The sequence below is a fragment of the Rhincodon typus genome, chromosome 30 (assembly GCF_021869965.1).
Source record: "Rhincodon typus isolate 14 chromosome 30, sRhiTyp1.1, whole genome shotgun sequence".
NCBI lineage: Eukaryota > Metazoa > Chordata > Chondrichthyes > Orectolobiformes > Rhincodontidae > Rhincodon > Rhincodon typus.
This window is the reverse complement of record NC_063361.1, coordinates 11,487,865-11,501,143: the sequence shown is the minus strand read 5'-3', so window position 1 is coordinate 11,501,143 and position 13,279 is coordinate 11,487,865. Positions and strand designations below refer to the sequence as shown.

General features: G+C 40.5%; 1 long non-coding RNA gene across 1 annotated transcript in view; it reads right to left on the bottom strand.

Moving 5' to 3' along the window:
* The window catches only part of LOC125486605, a 19,896-nt gene extending 13,166 nt beyond the window's left edge, over positions 1 to 6,730 (bottom strand). Inside the window, exons 1-2 of the long non-coding RNA XR_007265242.1 lie at positions 6,587 to 6,730; positions 1,004 to 1,065 (exon numbers count right to left, since the gene is read on the bottom strand). This is a non-coding gene — a long non-coding RNA (uncharacterized LOC125486605). The remainder of the gene's footprint in view (positions 1 to 1,003; positions 1,066 to 6,586) is intronic.
* Positions 6,731 to 13,279: the final 6,549 nt, after the last annotated feature.

Below are 13,279 nucleotides of genomic sequence, written 5' to 3'. Positions count from 1 at the left end.
TGGGTCTAGACCCGAAACGTCAGCCTTCCTGCTCCTCTGATGCTGCTTGGCCTGCTGTGTTCATCCAGCTCTACACCTTGTTATCTCAGATTCTCCAGCATCTGCAGTTCCTACTATCTCTCACCATTGCTGTAGTTTTCTATACAGCCCAGTTCAGTATATTCTGATGTCAAGTGATAGCAAACAGGAAGTGAATACATTTATTGGAAGCTAATTCCCAAATAATCTAATGGAAAACATTTGAAAGTGAGATCGTCTGCACAGCTACCTAAAAATACATTCGTATCAGCATTGTGTAACAGCTTCTTAACATACTATTGTGCTATTGATACTGAGGAGTCTGCCCGTCGAACCAAAACAAATCATGTCAAAATGCTTTAATGAGATAATGGAAAAAGGATAAAAATTAAAGTTATAAAATGGAAATTGGCTTCAAATGTGATAATTTAATGTGTAAATCAATTAATGTTGACTGACTACACTGCAGCACCAATTAAATGAGGATCCGGCTCAGAGGATGATATGGGAATAAAGAGAACTAAAAGATGGGAATAAATTAGATTGAGGGGTCATCCTCCATACAGGACATCTTTTCTTTTCCTATCATTCTCTTTATTTGGTGACAAAAGATTCATTCCTCTGTCTGTCCCCAAGAAACCAATCCACAGGATCAATAATAAACTGCAAATCTGTGATTACTCAATGATGTTCCAAGGAAGATAGTTTTATCTTTATCCTAAACAAAAATACAACACAAAACTGAATATTTGCAGCTACACATTCCTACACAAAGGCAAAAAAAAAGCCCACATAAACCATAATATGAAACCTCAGGCTGGCATTTGCGTTAAGCTAAAGATGTGAAGTATCCCAGTACACTTTGTGTTTAGCCATGTTAGCCTGACAAACACAGAATCTTGTATTGACTTTATTGATTTCACTAAGTTTGAATATAATGCCAGGAAATAATAATGGTGAGCAAAACCCTTCCCCATATACATACCTTTGAATGGAGTAGCTGTTCATAGTGTCAAATCTTTCTTTAATAATGCTCCTGCGAAGAGTCTTTGAAGAGTTGACAATGTTAAAATCTTTATGTAAATATGAGTTGTCTTTAGTTTGCTCACTGTCATATAGTAACCAGTTGGAAAATCCTCTGCCTTGGTCAATAATCTCCCTCTCTTTCTCTGTCCCATTCCTCTGCCCCTCCCTCTCAGTACTATTTTTCGTTTTATGCATATGACAATGGGTTCAACTTAAGGAATGGACAGCGTGTACTGTGCTTTTTTTCCCTCTTATTCTTATGCCCTCATGGGGATTTACATTATGTAAGCCTAGACAAATTGTAGATAGTTGACTGAGATAAGTAGACTCAAGGAACAGAAAGCTGCAAGAATTAAATTCATTTCTTTCTAGCTTTTAAGGCTGCCCCGGAATTGTTTCACAATACAGCTTTTTTTCTTTCTGGCAATGCTATTTCCTCAAGAGACTGAAGAACACTGTCATGAGCATTGACTGAATGTAGTTTTCTGCAAAAAGGAAATGAAGAATTGCTACTGTAATTTGGTTGGGGGGGGGTGGGAAACTAAGCCGTTTGTTCCTTTCATATCTCTATTTGACAGAATCAGCCATTCACTAATGGGTCAGTCTAATAGGAAACCTTATCTGTGGGGAGCTGATCTGGCTAGTTTTCATTAGGATTCACTCATCCATTACCCACTGCAGCTCGATGCACTCAAAAGCAACAGGCGCCCACCTAATCAATGCAGAAAGAAAGCAGGCCTGCCAAATCACTTTGATCATGTTCACTTTCCCAGCTCTATCACAAGGATATTGGTATGTGAAAAACACCAGTTGCCCTGTTGTTTCTAGGGTGTATTTGAGGTAGGATTGGTGTCAATTTTGTTTTTTCACAAAAATTGCAGGTTAACCCTTTCTGTAGTTCATGATATCTTGGAGCAAACATATTTCAAATCCTTAAGAAAACTGGAAATCTGCTCTCATGGCCATCTGGAGTTTCAAAGTTAAGAATTTAGAGTTTTTGCGAATTTGCCATTAATGTTTGATCTGTTAAAATCAAGCACTTTATTAGTGTGTGTTTTTATTGTATTGAGCAATTTCCATTGTGGAGTAATGCCAGGCACATGTAAATTTCAGTGAAGCAAGTTCTCAGGAGGCAAACAGTCTTTATAATGTTTTACACACTGAGAGAATGGTGAGTGGGATAAGGAAAAGGGGAAGGGCTGACTTGGAAAATGAAGGCAGGGTCAAAGAGAAGATTTTCGAGAAGATTTTGGAAAGAAGGCAGGAAATGGAAAGGTTGAAGTATTTGGATAAATGCTAATTTGGAATGAAAATGTCTGTAAAATTCAGATGAGAACAGAATATCATCATTTTCTGCAATTAATTTTTATAGCCACTTTCAATAGTTGCCGAATCTTTCCTTTTAGATTATGCAATGTAATTCAGCCCATGGGAATTGCAGATTATGGTTACTGAGTAAACTATTTCTTCAGGTCACATACGTTGAGATACAATGGTGCTTGTACCTTTTTAATCAAAATCTGTTACTTTTTTACAAACCATTTATTTTCTTTGCTTTTCTCTCCAGAAAACACGATTTAAACTAAATCTGTGGCAGTGGATATTATAATCTTGTGCTGTTGAGGAGTCTCCAATGTATGAATCCATATGTGGACCAACAAGGTGCCACAGACAAGCCTCTATTTATTTGAAGCATATACTTTATCTACTCTCGGCAAGGGCCACTCAATCATAACGTGAATAGTGAAGTCCTGACAACTTCATAATTCCCTATCCAAACTGATGCCAGTTTGTGTCCCTATTGTCACCCAATTGGGCATCAACCAACCAATCATAGACAAGTGATAGGGGCATGTGGGGAGATGGCAAGGCAAGGAATTTGCCAGTCTGCATATTCAGTAAGAAATTGAGCTGAGATGGGTATGACTTTGACCAATGACTACTTGGATCACTGATTGCAGAGAAAGTTAAATATTAGGTATCTAATATGGCTCAGATAGATATATTGAACTTGAAAGATTAACTCATCTTTTCTCTCTGTCTCTCTCCGCAGATGTTGCCAGACCTGACGAGATTTTTCTTCCGATAATTTCTGTCTCTTTTTAAATTTCAGGATGCCAACTTCGACAGAATTTCATCTTTATTTTGTTGAATGTGACGATGTTTGCAAGGATTAAGGGTCTATTGTGTATTTTGTAAGAAAGACCTGCATCTATTCAGTGCATTCATGACCCCAGGTTGTCCGAAAGTTTTTCACAGACAGTGAAATAGCTTTTGAAGCGTCACTATTGCAGAATAGGAAATTTGGAAGTCAATTTGCTCACTGCAAGGTCCTGCAATCGGCAGTGTAATAACGATCAGGTAGTCTGCTTTTGTGTTGTTGATTGAGAGAGAACCTCTGGCCAGGAGAAGGGGGATAACTGCCCTGCTCATCTTCAAATTTATGTCAAGGGATCTTTCACACATACCCGAGACAGCAGATAACTTTTCAGTTTAACATCCCCATCTCAGATGGTGATAGCAGTTTTCAAAAGGAAGGACACAACATCTGCAGGGTAGGAACCATTTTCAATGTCGGTCAAGCTAGCAGCCTGATAATCAATTTAGATGATCAACAGCTCGGTGAAAACGGAGTTGAGGGATCAGGACACAAAATCAAGATGCTGTGAAAGCTGTAAACCGCAAACAAGGTGCTGGAACTGCTCCGAATTGGGCAGAGTTGATATTGCAGGCCAGGATGACCCTTCACCAGAACCTGTTCGTCAGAATTAATTGAAAGCTCAGGGGTTGGATCTCATGGGCAAGATGAATTCTAAGAGGGCATGGGAGTGGGAAGGGCCAGTAGAATAAATGTACGAGAGAGTGACATGATCAATGTTAAGGGAGGGAGAACCTCAGATGGGGTTTGGCAAGAGTACCTCTGGCTAACCATCCTCCACGAGGAAGGTGCTACCAGGTGACAAGGAGAGCATGAACTCATTATTCATTGGTGTCGTTGTGCATTGAGAAGAGGGGCTTTTAAGAAGGTAATTGGCAACAAAGAAAAGAAAGTATGGGTGATGTATGTTCTATGGGAAGATTCCACAGTAATGTATAACTGGCAACAAAAAATAAGGCAAGTTGATGTTGACATGATGCAGTTAACTCTAGTTGTGTGCAAAATATGCTCAAGTATGTATCTGCTGTATTGAAGGAAATTAGAAAAGGTTTTGGAAGGATAATTGGAAAGGATAGTGAAAATTTCAATAGTAATGAGAGCATCAAAGGTGGGGATAAGGAAGTGGTTTAGCATCAACAACAGAAAGGTTTCATGTCAATTGAGAGTGTAAAGATATGGCAGTTGTAAGTCTGAATTTGCAGTTTGAAATGACCAGGAGTAGAATTTTCAAGTTACTTAAATTTCCTTATCAAAGCTAAGTAATTGAACCTCTCTAATCATAGACAGGTTTAAAGGGTGCACAGTTAATTATGTGCAAGTGTCAACACTAAGAAGATCAAATCAACAATGCTCTATTGGGAAGGCTTAACTATAGCTGAAGAAAGCTGACTGGCAATGTTGAGTGCACAATCCGTGAATAAATTACTATTTTCCTTCTGGATCCTAAATTTATGTCCAGTACAGATTGCCAGAAAGATTATTTTGTTTTGCCTGGTTGCGAAGATCTTCTATAAGGTGACTTTTCACCAATCAACATGGTGTACAAAACATTTTACAAGAGTCGTTGACAAAATTTGTGCCTTTTTTTTGCCAGTGATAAATATGTTTGGATGTAAGGAATGAGTGTGTGTTCTTACCATCAGAGTGATTGTGCTAATTAAATAATTTCAGCATCAAGCTATTTGTAAGGTTAAATTTAGAGAACATAACTCATTATCTCCAAATTACCCTGGATGTTTAAAACACTATGATTCAATCATTCATGTTGCACACACAAAAACTAGATGCAGATGAAGGTAAAACAATCCAATTCCAATTTAAGATAATATGAATCGCTTTCACTGCAGAGGAAGACCTGCAGTTCCTTAGCTGTGTTGATGTTTTAGTTGAAGTGAAGGTCTTGTAAAGCAGGTGATCCCCAGCAAGCCATGAAGCTTCTTGTAATTCAATTTCAGGCTCTGAGGTGAACTCAAAAGTCAGAACAAGTTTGTGGAGCCCTTCTCCCACTTTCAAAGGATTAACTTAGCTGCTTTGATAGCTTGATGCTTGTTTCGTGGAACTCTGTCTGCAAAATGGTTTCTTGCTGCTTTTAAAGCAGGCAGAGAAAATTTCTGCCTCAACATGTGGCCTGTTACAAATCTAAACTACTTATTCAAATGAGTTGGGTGTTTAAGTCTATTATACATCCTGCACCTTGAAAGTTTAAGACAGTCAGGGTTTTGCGTTTGAATGACCCATTCAATTTGAAATTACCTTTTTGAATTAGTTTCATAAAAAAGGCATTGTTATGACATCAGTCTAAAAGTTTACTTTTGTTCCCTCTCGAGGTGTTGTGTAGGTTCAAATCCACAAAAGAAGTCAATCAGGAGGACATTCTTTGCAGTCTTGTGGTCAGATTCAAACATCAATGTATGTTTGAAGTTCAGGATATTCTGGGACATGACGATTTCATAAATGCAACAATTAATCGACACTAACAGCTTCTGATGGTAAACAGGAAAATGTTCCTGATGTTACCGATTGAAGGTGGAATAGTAGATAGGGCTGCTTACTATTTATCCAATAATACCATGGGTCTTTCCAGGCTTGTAAAGGTGAATGGTGCTTGGTTTAAAAACTCATTTGAAGGAGGACAGCTCCATTAGTGGCAGTCCTACATGGGATTATTTCCTCAAATCCTAGAGTGGGGCCCAAATGTACAACATCTTGACCCAGAGACAAAAGCAATACCAAGTGAACATGCTGTCACTTACAGGATGTATCTTGCTACTCCCAGGGTGCAAAGTGATAACGTGTTTGATTCCTTATAACATTGGTATGCTAATTCACAACCTTACCAGAAACATTTTAGAATTTGTGCTGCAGAGGCTATTTACCCTCAGTAATGGGAATGTTTAACCTTGTTACCTATGTTAACTATGTCAACTGTACCTCAGTTGGCAGCACTCTCTCCTGCCCTCAGAAGATTGGTTAGTTTAAGACCCACTCCAGTGAAATGAGTAATAATATCTCGCTGTACTCCAGTGATAAGCTGAGAGAGTGCTTATCTAACTTGCCCTCTGTCTTTTACCAAAATCCTTCCCATATGCATTTCTTCTTTACCCAGAAACTGTGAGGAAGACACTGATGATAAACAAATACCAAGTTTGATCTCAAACTTGTTGGCTGATAAGCATGCAATACTTGGTGCATAGACTAGCCTGCTGGAACATCTGCAGCTGCTGTTAAAAACATGGAGGGTTCCACGCAATTTTGTGCACAGCTTGGAGCCTGTGAGTTCCAGTCTGATGGCCAACTCCATTACCTCCCATTTGGACTCTACACTGATGTAGCATCTGAAGGCTGAGATCACCATTTCAATTGCAACACAGCCAAAGAACTTACCAAAGAGGGGCCAGAGTAGGCTATTTCTCCCTTTGGAGAGAGGGTCCACCAGTCAAAAATTTATACCTGATCCTTTGTGCCCTTAACTCCATATTTCTGCCTGTACCCCTAGCCCTTGATGCCAGAGTCAATCAATTTACTCCGCCTAACTCCACCTTGAATATATTAAATCATCCAGTCTCCACTGCTTTCTTGGGGAGAGAATTCCAAACACTCAGGAGAAATTCCTCCTTATCTCTGCCTTACATTATTATGCTCTCCAAATGGGACCTCCCTTACTTTTAAACTGTGCTGCCCTGGTTCTCAATGAGGGGAAACATTTTAGCAGATATCCTGTCAAGTGTCCTTAGAAACTGAAGAAGAGTTACTGGACCTGAAATGTTAAATTAGATTTCTCTCCACAAATGCTGCCAGACCTACTGAGTTTTTCCAGCAATTTCTGTTTTTTCTTTCTGATTTCCAGCAGTTCTTTCAGTATTTTTCCCTTAGAACCATATTTGTTTCAATAGGATCACCTCTCATTTGTTTAAACTCCACGAGACATAGGTCCAATCTGTTCAACCCTTTCTCATAAGACTATCCCTTCACCCCAGGAATCAGCCAATTAAATCTGCTCTGAACTGCCTCCAGTGCAAGTTTGTCTTCCCAAAATAAGGGGAGCAAAACTGTGCATTGTACCCAGGAGTCATCTCACCAATGCCCTGTACAACAGCAGCAAGTTTTTCCAACATTTTCATTCCAAGCCGCTTGCAATGAAGTTCAGCATTCTAATGGCTTCCTTAAAGACTTGTTGCACTAATATGATGACATTTTGTGACTCATGAATGAGCATACCTACTCTACAGAGGCTGGTAAACCGTCACCAAGTCACCATTTATTTACAACTCAACAGTCCTTGGCTAAAGGATTCCCACATATAAAGTCGAGTACTCAAGTGTCAGTATCTCCAACACTCAATCTTTTTATATGTCAGCTAGGGCTCCCTGATTGGACCAGATTAACAGTCCCAATCAGGGAACTCATATTCATAGAATCCTTACTGTGTGGAAGCAGGCCATTCAGCCCATTAAGTTCACACTGACTCTATTCCTGTAACTCTGCATTTCCTCTTCCTAATACACCTAGCCTCCAGCTCCCTGGACACTATGGGAACTTTAGCATGGCCAATCCACCTAACCGTCATATCTTTGTACGCCAGGAGGAAACTGGAGCACCGGAGGAAACCCATGCAGACACAAGGCAAATGTGCAAACTCCACTCAGAAGTTACCTGAGGTTGGAATTGAATCCGAGTCCCTGGTGCTGTGAAGCAGCAGTGCTAACAACTGAGCCACCATACTGCCCCTTTGAGGTCCAGCTAGCTGCCCTCATTGCAATGTGTTCTGCAGCATTGTGCAGTCTCTCTCCATTTTCTGCTTTTCTATTCTACTTGCTATGGAGACATCTAGAGTCTGAGTGCTATGGTGGGAGGTCCGTCTGAAGAGAGGAAAGCTCAGCTTACTGCCATTGGAGCAGCAGATGACAGTGCTGCAAAGGGCTTTTAAGTGTTTCATATCCATCGCACATCTGTCATCATATCAGGATTGTTGAAATGTTGTGCTGGGGAGAGTGCCAGATGAGCACAGACCCACTGTCTTTTGTGAGGATGGCATGACCCATCAGTTCCACTTTGATAGACTACAAAATGGTGGAATGTTGCCATCCATGCCAGGGTTGAGGAATCAAGTTGTCTTACAAGGACATCAGTTTCCTTATAGCAATCAGCAGCTTTTCTGCAACCATACTACAGCCGAAGGAACAATCAGAACAGTGGAAACACACACAGAAGGTAGGCCCTCAGGCAAATACAAGTGCAATCAGTTGAATTTTATTGGAATATTGCATGCACTGATTGCGTTAGAATTGTTGTTTAGTGGTGTGTTTTGTGGCAGTGCTGAGGTGAAGAGAATACAGTGATGGGTGGAGAAGCACAGGGAAGGTAAGGTTTGTGTTCAGTGTTGAATGAGGAATTGGAGTTGCATTCACTGGTACCACTGTCAGAGGAGCTGATCTCTGACAGCCTTGCCAGAACGTGGATGTGCCAGTTCCTTTTTCGCATCCCTTTCAGTACACTGTGTATTCCTCAGCTGCTGGCAGCAAGGTCAGTCCTTTCACAATGCTGGAGATGTTCAGGGCAGACAACAGTGGCCTGTATTCTGGAGAATGCTGCAGGGTCCCTCCGAAGCAGCTCAAGCAGCAGAAGCATATGTATGTGCTCTCCAATGCTCTGTTCAAAGACATGTACATGTACATGGGTTGTATACCAGATTCCTGTGCCATGTGGGCACTGGTGATTCCTTTTCCTCCAGTAAGCATGTGGTATTTCAAATGCAGATGGTACAGCACACTGCTATAGAATGAAGACATCAAGGTTGCTGCCAGGATATTGGGCAACACAGTGAGTCAGTGGTTAGCACTGCTGCCTCACAGCACCAGGGAAACGGGTTCAATCCCACCCTCAGGTGACTGTCTGTGTGGACTTTGTACATTCTTGCCGTGTCTGTGCAGGTTTCCTCCGGGGGATCTGGTCTCCTCCCACAGTCCAAAGTGGATTGGCTGTGGGAAATGCAGGAGAAGGGTGGGTTTGGATGGGATGCTTTCACGGGGTCAGTGTGAACAAAATGGGCTGAATAGCCTGCTTCCGCACTGTAAGGTTTCTATGAGACTTGATAGATAGAATGTGCTCACACATACATGAATAATAAAGGAGTTGCACTACACCTCAGAATTAGACATGGCTCCAACAAAGCCCCTTGTGCTGTGGGGAAAGCTGCAAGCTCACTGTGCCTACCCCTCTCTGTCAAGATACAGAATAAAATACGTTTGGCGCTCTTACAATAGGTGTCTGGAAATGTCACCAGGCAAAGGGAGGTTTGAGATGTGTGCCATCTGGTTGAGAAATGGTTCAGCGACATTGAAGAAATTGGAGCTTTGTTGATCCAAGTGATTGGCAGTGAGTTGAAGCAGAGTGCAGATTATTTAGTGCATAAACAAGTTCTACATTGCAACTTGTACTCCCGCACTGAATACTAAAGTGTAATGTTTCAATCTGTATTTCTAAGTCTGTGGAGTTTTTCCCAAACAAGGTGGTTTCTTGTATGCGTACCATAGCTCAACTGCAAAGTTAATTAATCAACCAGGCTTTACAAAGCACATGCACAAAGCCATAGGAAAGCCCTGAGGCTTACTGGTTTCCATCCCATTAAAAACATTCATGAGAATTTTATGTTCTCAACAACCTCCAGGTTTAATGTTGAAACATTTGTCCTTATTACAATTACATTCTGTTCTTACACCACCTAATAAAAAGAGAAGGAGCTGAGGAGCTGTGTCGGGTTATAACATGATTCTGGGCTGGAGCTCACCACAACAGAAGTTACGTTCCATTTATTCAAGCTGCAGTTGTGCATGAATTAACTCTGTTGCATTGTAGTTCATTCCTGCAGAACACATTACAAATGTTTGCACAGGTAAATTATTTCAGCAGGGTCATTAGAAATTGTCCTTCAAGGTCAGAGAAACATCAAAAGGTGCTGTGCTGTACAAAAGGCAAAACATTAGATCAGATTGGACTCATATTTTAATCTATATTTGCTCAGTACCACTTCTTTCATTCTTGCATCATTAATCCCCCTGAAGGTGGGGTACATGACCAGGGACATTGCCTGACACCTCGGCCATTGGGCCACATATGTGTACACGTAGTGAGTGAATGTTGACACGTGGTACCACAAGGTGAGGAGGGATAGATCAGTTCTCTCTTTCTAATCTCCTCGGCTAGCCACAACGAAGAGTTTTAAATTCTTTTTAGCACACAGCCGCATCACACTTTAATTAAAGTGTAGTGCTACCTAGATATAAGGAGCCAATTATAAGGTTTCTTGAGTCAAAGAAAGAGGAATATAATACTTACTAACCCTGAGAAAATGAATAACACATGACTTGAGCATCACACATAGTGAGAGATAGGGAGTGACAGCTCTTCAGATGTTTTATTGAGAAGCCCAAGAGGAAGTGGTGGCAGCTGGTACAATTATAACATTTAAAAGGCATTTGGATGGGTATATGAATAGGAAAGGTTTGGAGGCATACGGGTCAAATGCTGGCAAATGGGATTAGATTAATTTCGGATATCTGGTCAGCATGGATGAGTTGAACCAAAGGGTCTGTTTCCGTGCTGTACATCTCTACGACTCTATGACATCAAACAGCATGCATGCATATATTTGGGTCTAAAGTTTAAAAAAGGGGAGAAAGCCTGGTATAGGAAGAAAAAAAAAATCACTTAAAGGAATATTCCTTCGAGTTCTTGAAATGTTCAACCAAGGCATAACAGTCAAGCCCAATCCTGCCACATAATCTGGGTACTCCTGTAAATGTCACTCGTGTTCAGGAATAAGAAACTTGCCTGATAGTTTTTAACTACCCTCAAATGAGATTCCAACCCATTGAAGGTAAGCTAATTCAACTCAGATTAATTGACTTAGCCTGGGCCTTATGTATTGTTGTGATTCTCTGACACAGATGGGTAACTGTGGTGCATTTGCTTATCATTTATCAGACTGCAATACTGCTCATCATGTGCTGATGAAGGGTGTTTTCAGAATTCAAAGTCTCTCAGTGTTAGTGAACACGCTGTCCTGTCAGAAACAATGCAATTTCACAAAGCAGAGGTTCAAAGGTAAGTCAGTGACCGGAAATAGTGACTGCAGGATATCTCATTGTCAGGGAAGCTACACAAAGCCAAACCCAGCAAAACATAACCACCAGGAGGCAGATATATGACTGAGCAGGTGAGCAAGAACGGAAAAATATGAGAATTATAGAAAAATGTTAACCTGTTGATGTTTAGATTTGTTTAATTACATATTTTGAGACCAGAAATTATTATAGTTGCTGTATTATGCTTGTGTCCTCCTGTTTTAAGCTCCAATGCCCAACACCCTCAATAAACCTCCCTTTTAGCTCTATGTCCCAATTTATAAGTGTTATATTAATTAGCATTAGTGCTAGTTTACTATTAATTTGATAATAAATACGTTAAAATTGGTAACGTTGCTTTAAACAGCTTTAAAATGCAATTACTGTGCATAGTTTTCTTCTTTCCTGAGAGTGTTGAATCCTTTGCTGGGATGTAATGTACAGGCACAAGTCACTCTCTCACACACTTGGGTATGACTATATAGGCACTAAGTAACCACTGTTGTTGCTTCATAACTGTACAAATATCAGTCACATTCTGCCATGAGGATGTGTTACTGATCCAAGTCACCCGAGGATGCTTGTCATTAGTCTTGAGATTGGACAGCAATTAGTTAGTGACCCAGCCAATCTTAATCTGCCTGCCAACTCCTAAAAAAAAGACAATTTTGTCATTTATTTCAGCACTGTTTGTGACAACTTACTGTGTGCAAATTGGCAGCTATATTTCTGCAGTGACAACACCTACACTTAGTTTCTTGGCTACAACATACTTAAGTTTAGGGAAGGTGCATAACAAATTCTTCCTATTAATTTGAAGTGTACTGTGTGTGAACTCTCAATTTCATTTAGTCCACAAAAATGTTGCTGAGCACAAAATGGTCCCAGTATTATTCTACTATCTAATGTAGAATATTATGGATATAAACTATAATTGCTGCATTTGTGGTTTACAGATAACGGTGAGGGATGATGGTGGGGGGAGAAAACTGTTATAAGAACAGTTGAAAAGAAGAGCAGTTGTCAACAACACAATAGTAGAGTAAACGGAGCGATGCCAGGGTTCATAGCAGGGAACCACACTCATAGACAGCGCAGGTTGGAGATTCGCTAACTCACACTCTGTGTCTTCCTGCTTGAAGCATATCATTGATTTTACCCTAACATTGTTCCATTAAATGCACTTCCTCTCTCTGCCAGTAAAAGCAATGGATTAATTCATGGGCGGGCATGAAACAGATTTCCCAGGGACGTTTTGAGGATCCTCAATGGCCTTGAAGTCGGGCTATGTACAAAGCGTTGTTAATATGAAATTTCAGCATCCACTGTTTTAACAGTGACATGAAAGGATTAATGACAATGTTAAAATAATAGGCAAAGGAATTTTATAAAAAAACAAGAAGGGCCCCAATTACAAAGCCATATGTATTTCTACAAAACATTTTGCTCTTGGTGAGAAAACTGCAGCTCTCTTTAAGGCATCAGTCAGATTGAAAAAGGAATGCTGTGTGTTACCTGTAAAAAAACTCCTCAGATTGATACCCACTGTTCTGCACCATTTGTTCTTTTGGATCAGGTACAGAACCTCCTTCTGCTTAAGACCTTGTGACCCAGAAAGAAATAGCTCAGAACTGTGATAAGGCATAGGCAGGAAGGGTGGGAAAGGTCAAACCCTGAACCTCCCTCTCTAACTAAGATCCTATCTTTCAGACAGCCTGAGGCTATGCATCTGCTGCGAGACATCTCGGACCGGTGAGATTGCACACAGTTATCTATCACTCAATTATAGAATGATTAGATTCAGAGGTTGGAAGGCCTTTCATGAATGAAGCAAGGCTGGGAATGAAGCTGTGCTGTTTTTATTTCTCATTCAGTTGTTCTAGCAGCAGGTACTCCCTACACTTATCCTTCAAAGATACATAGAAAACAAAAAGAACAGGCCATTCAGTTCATC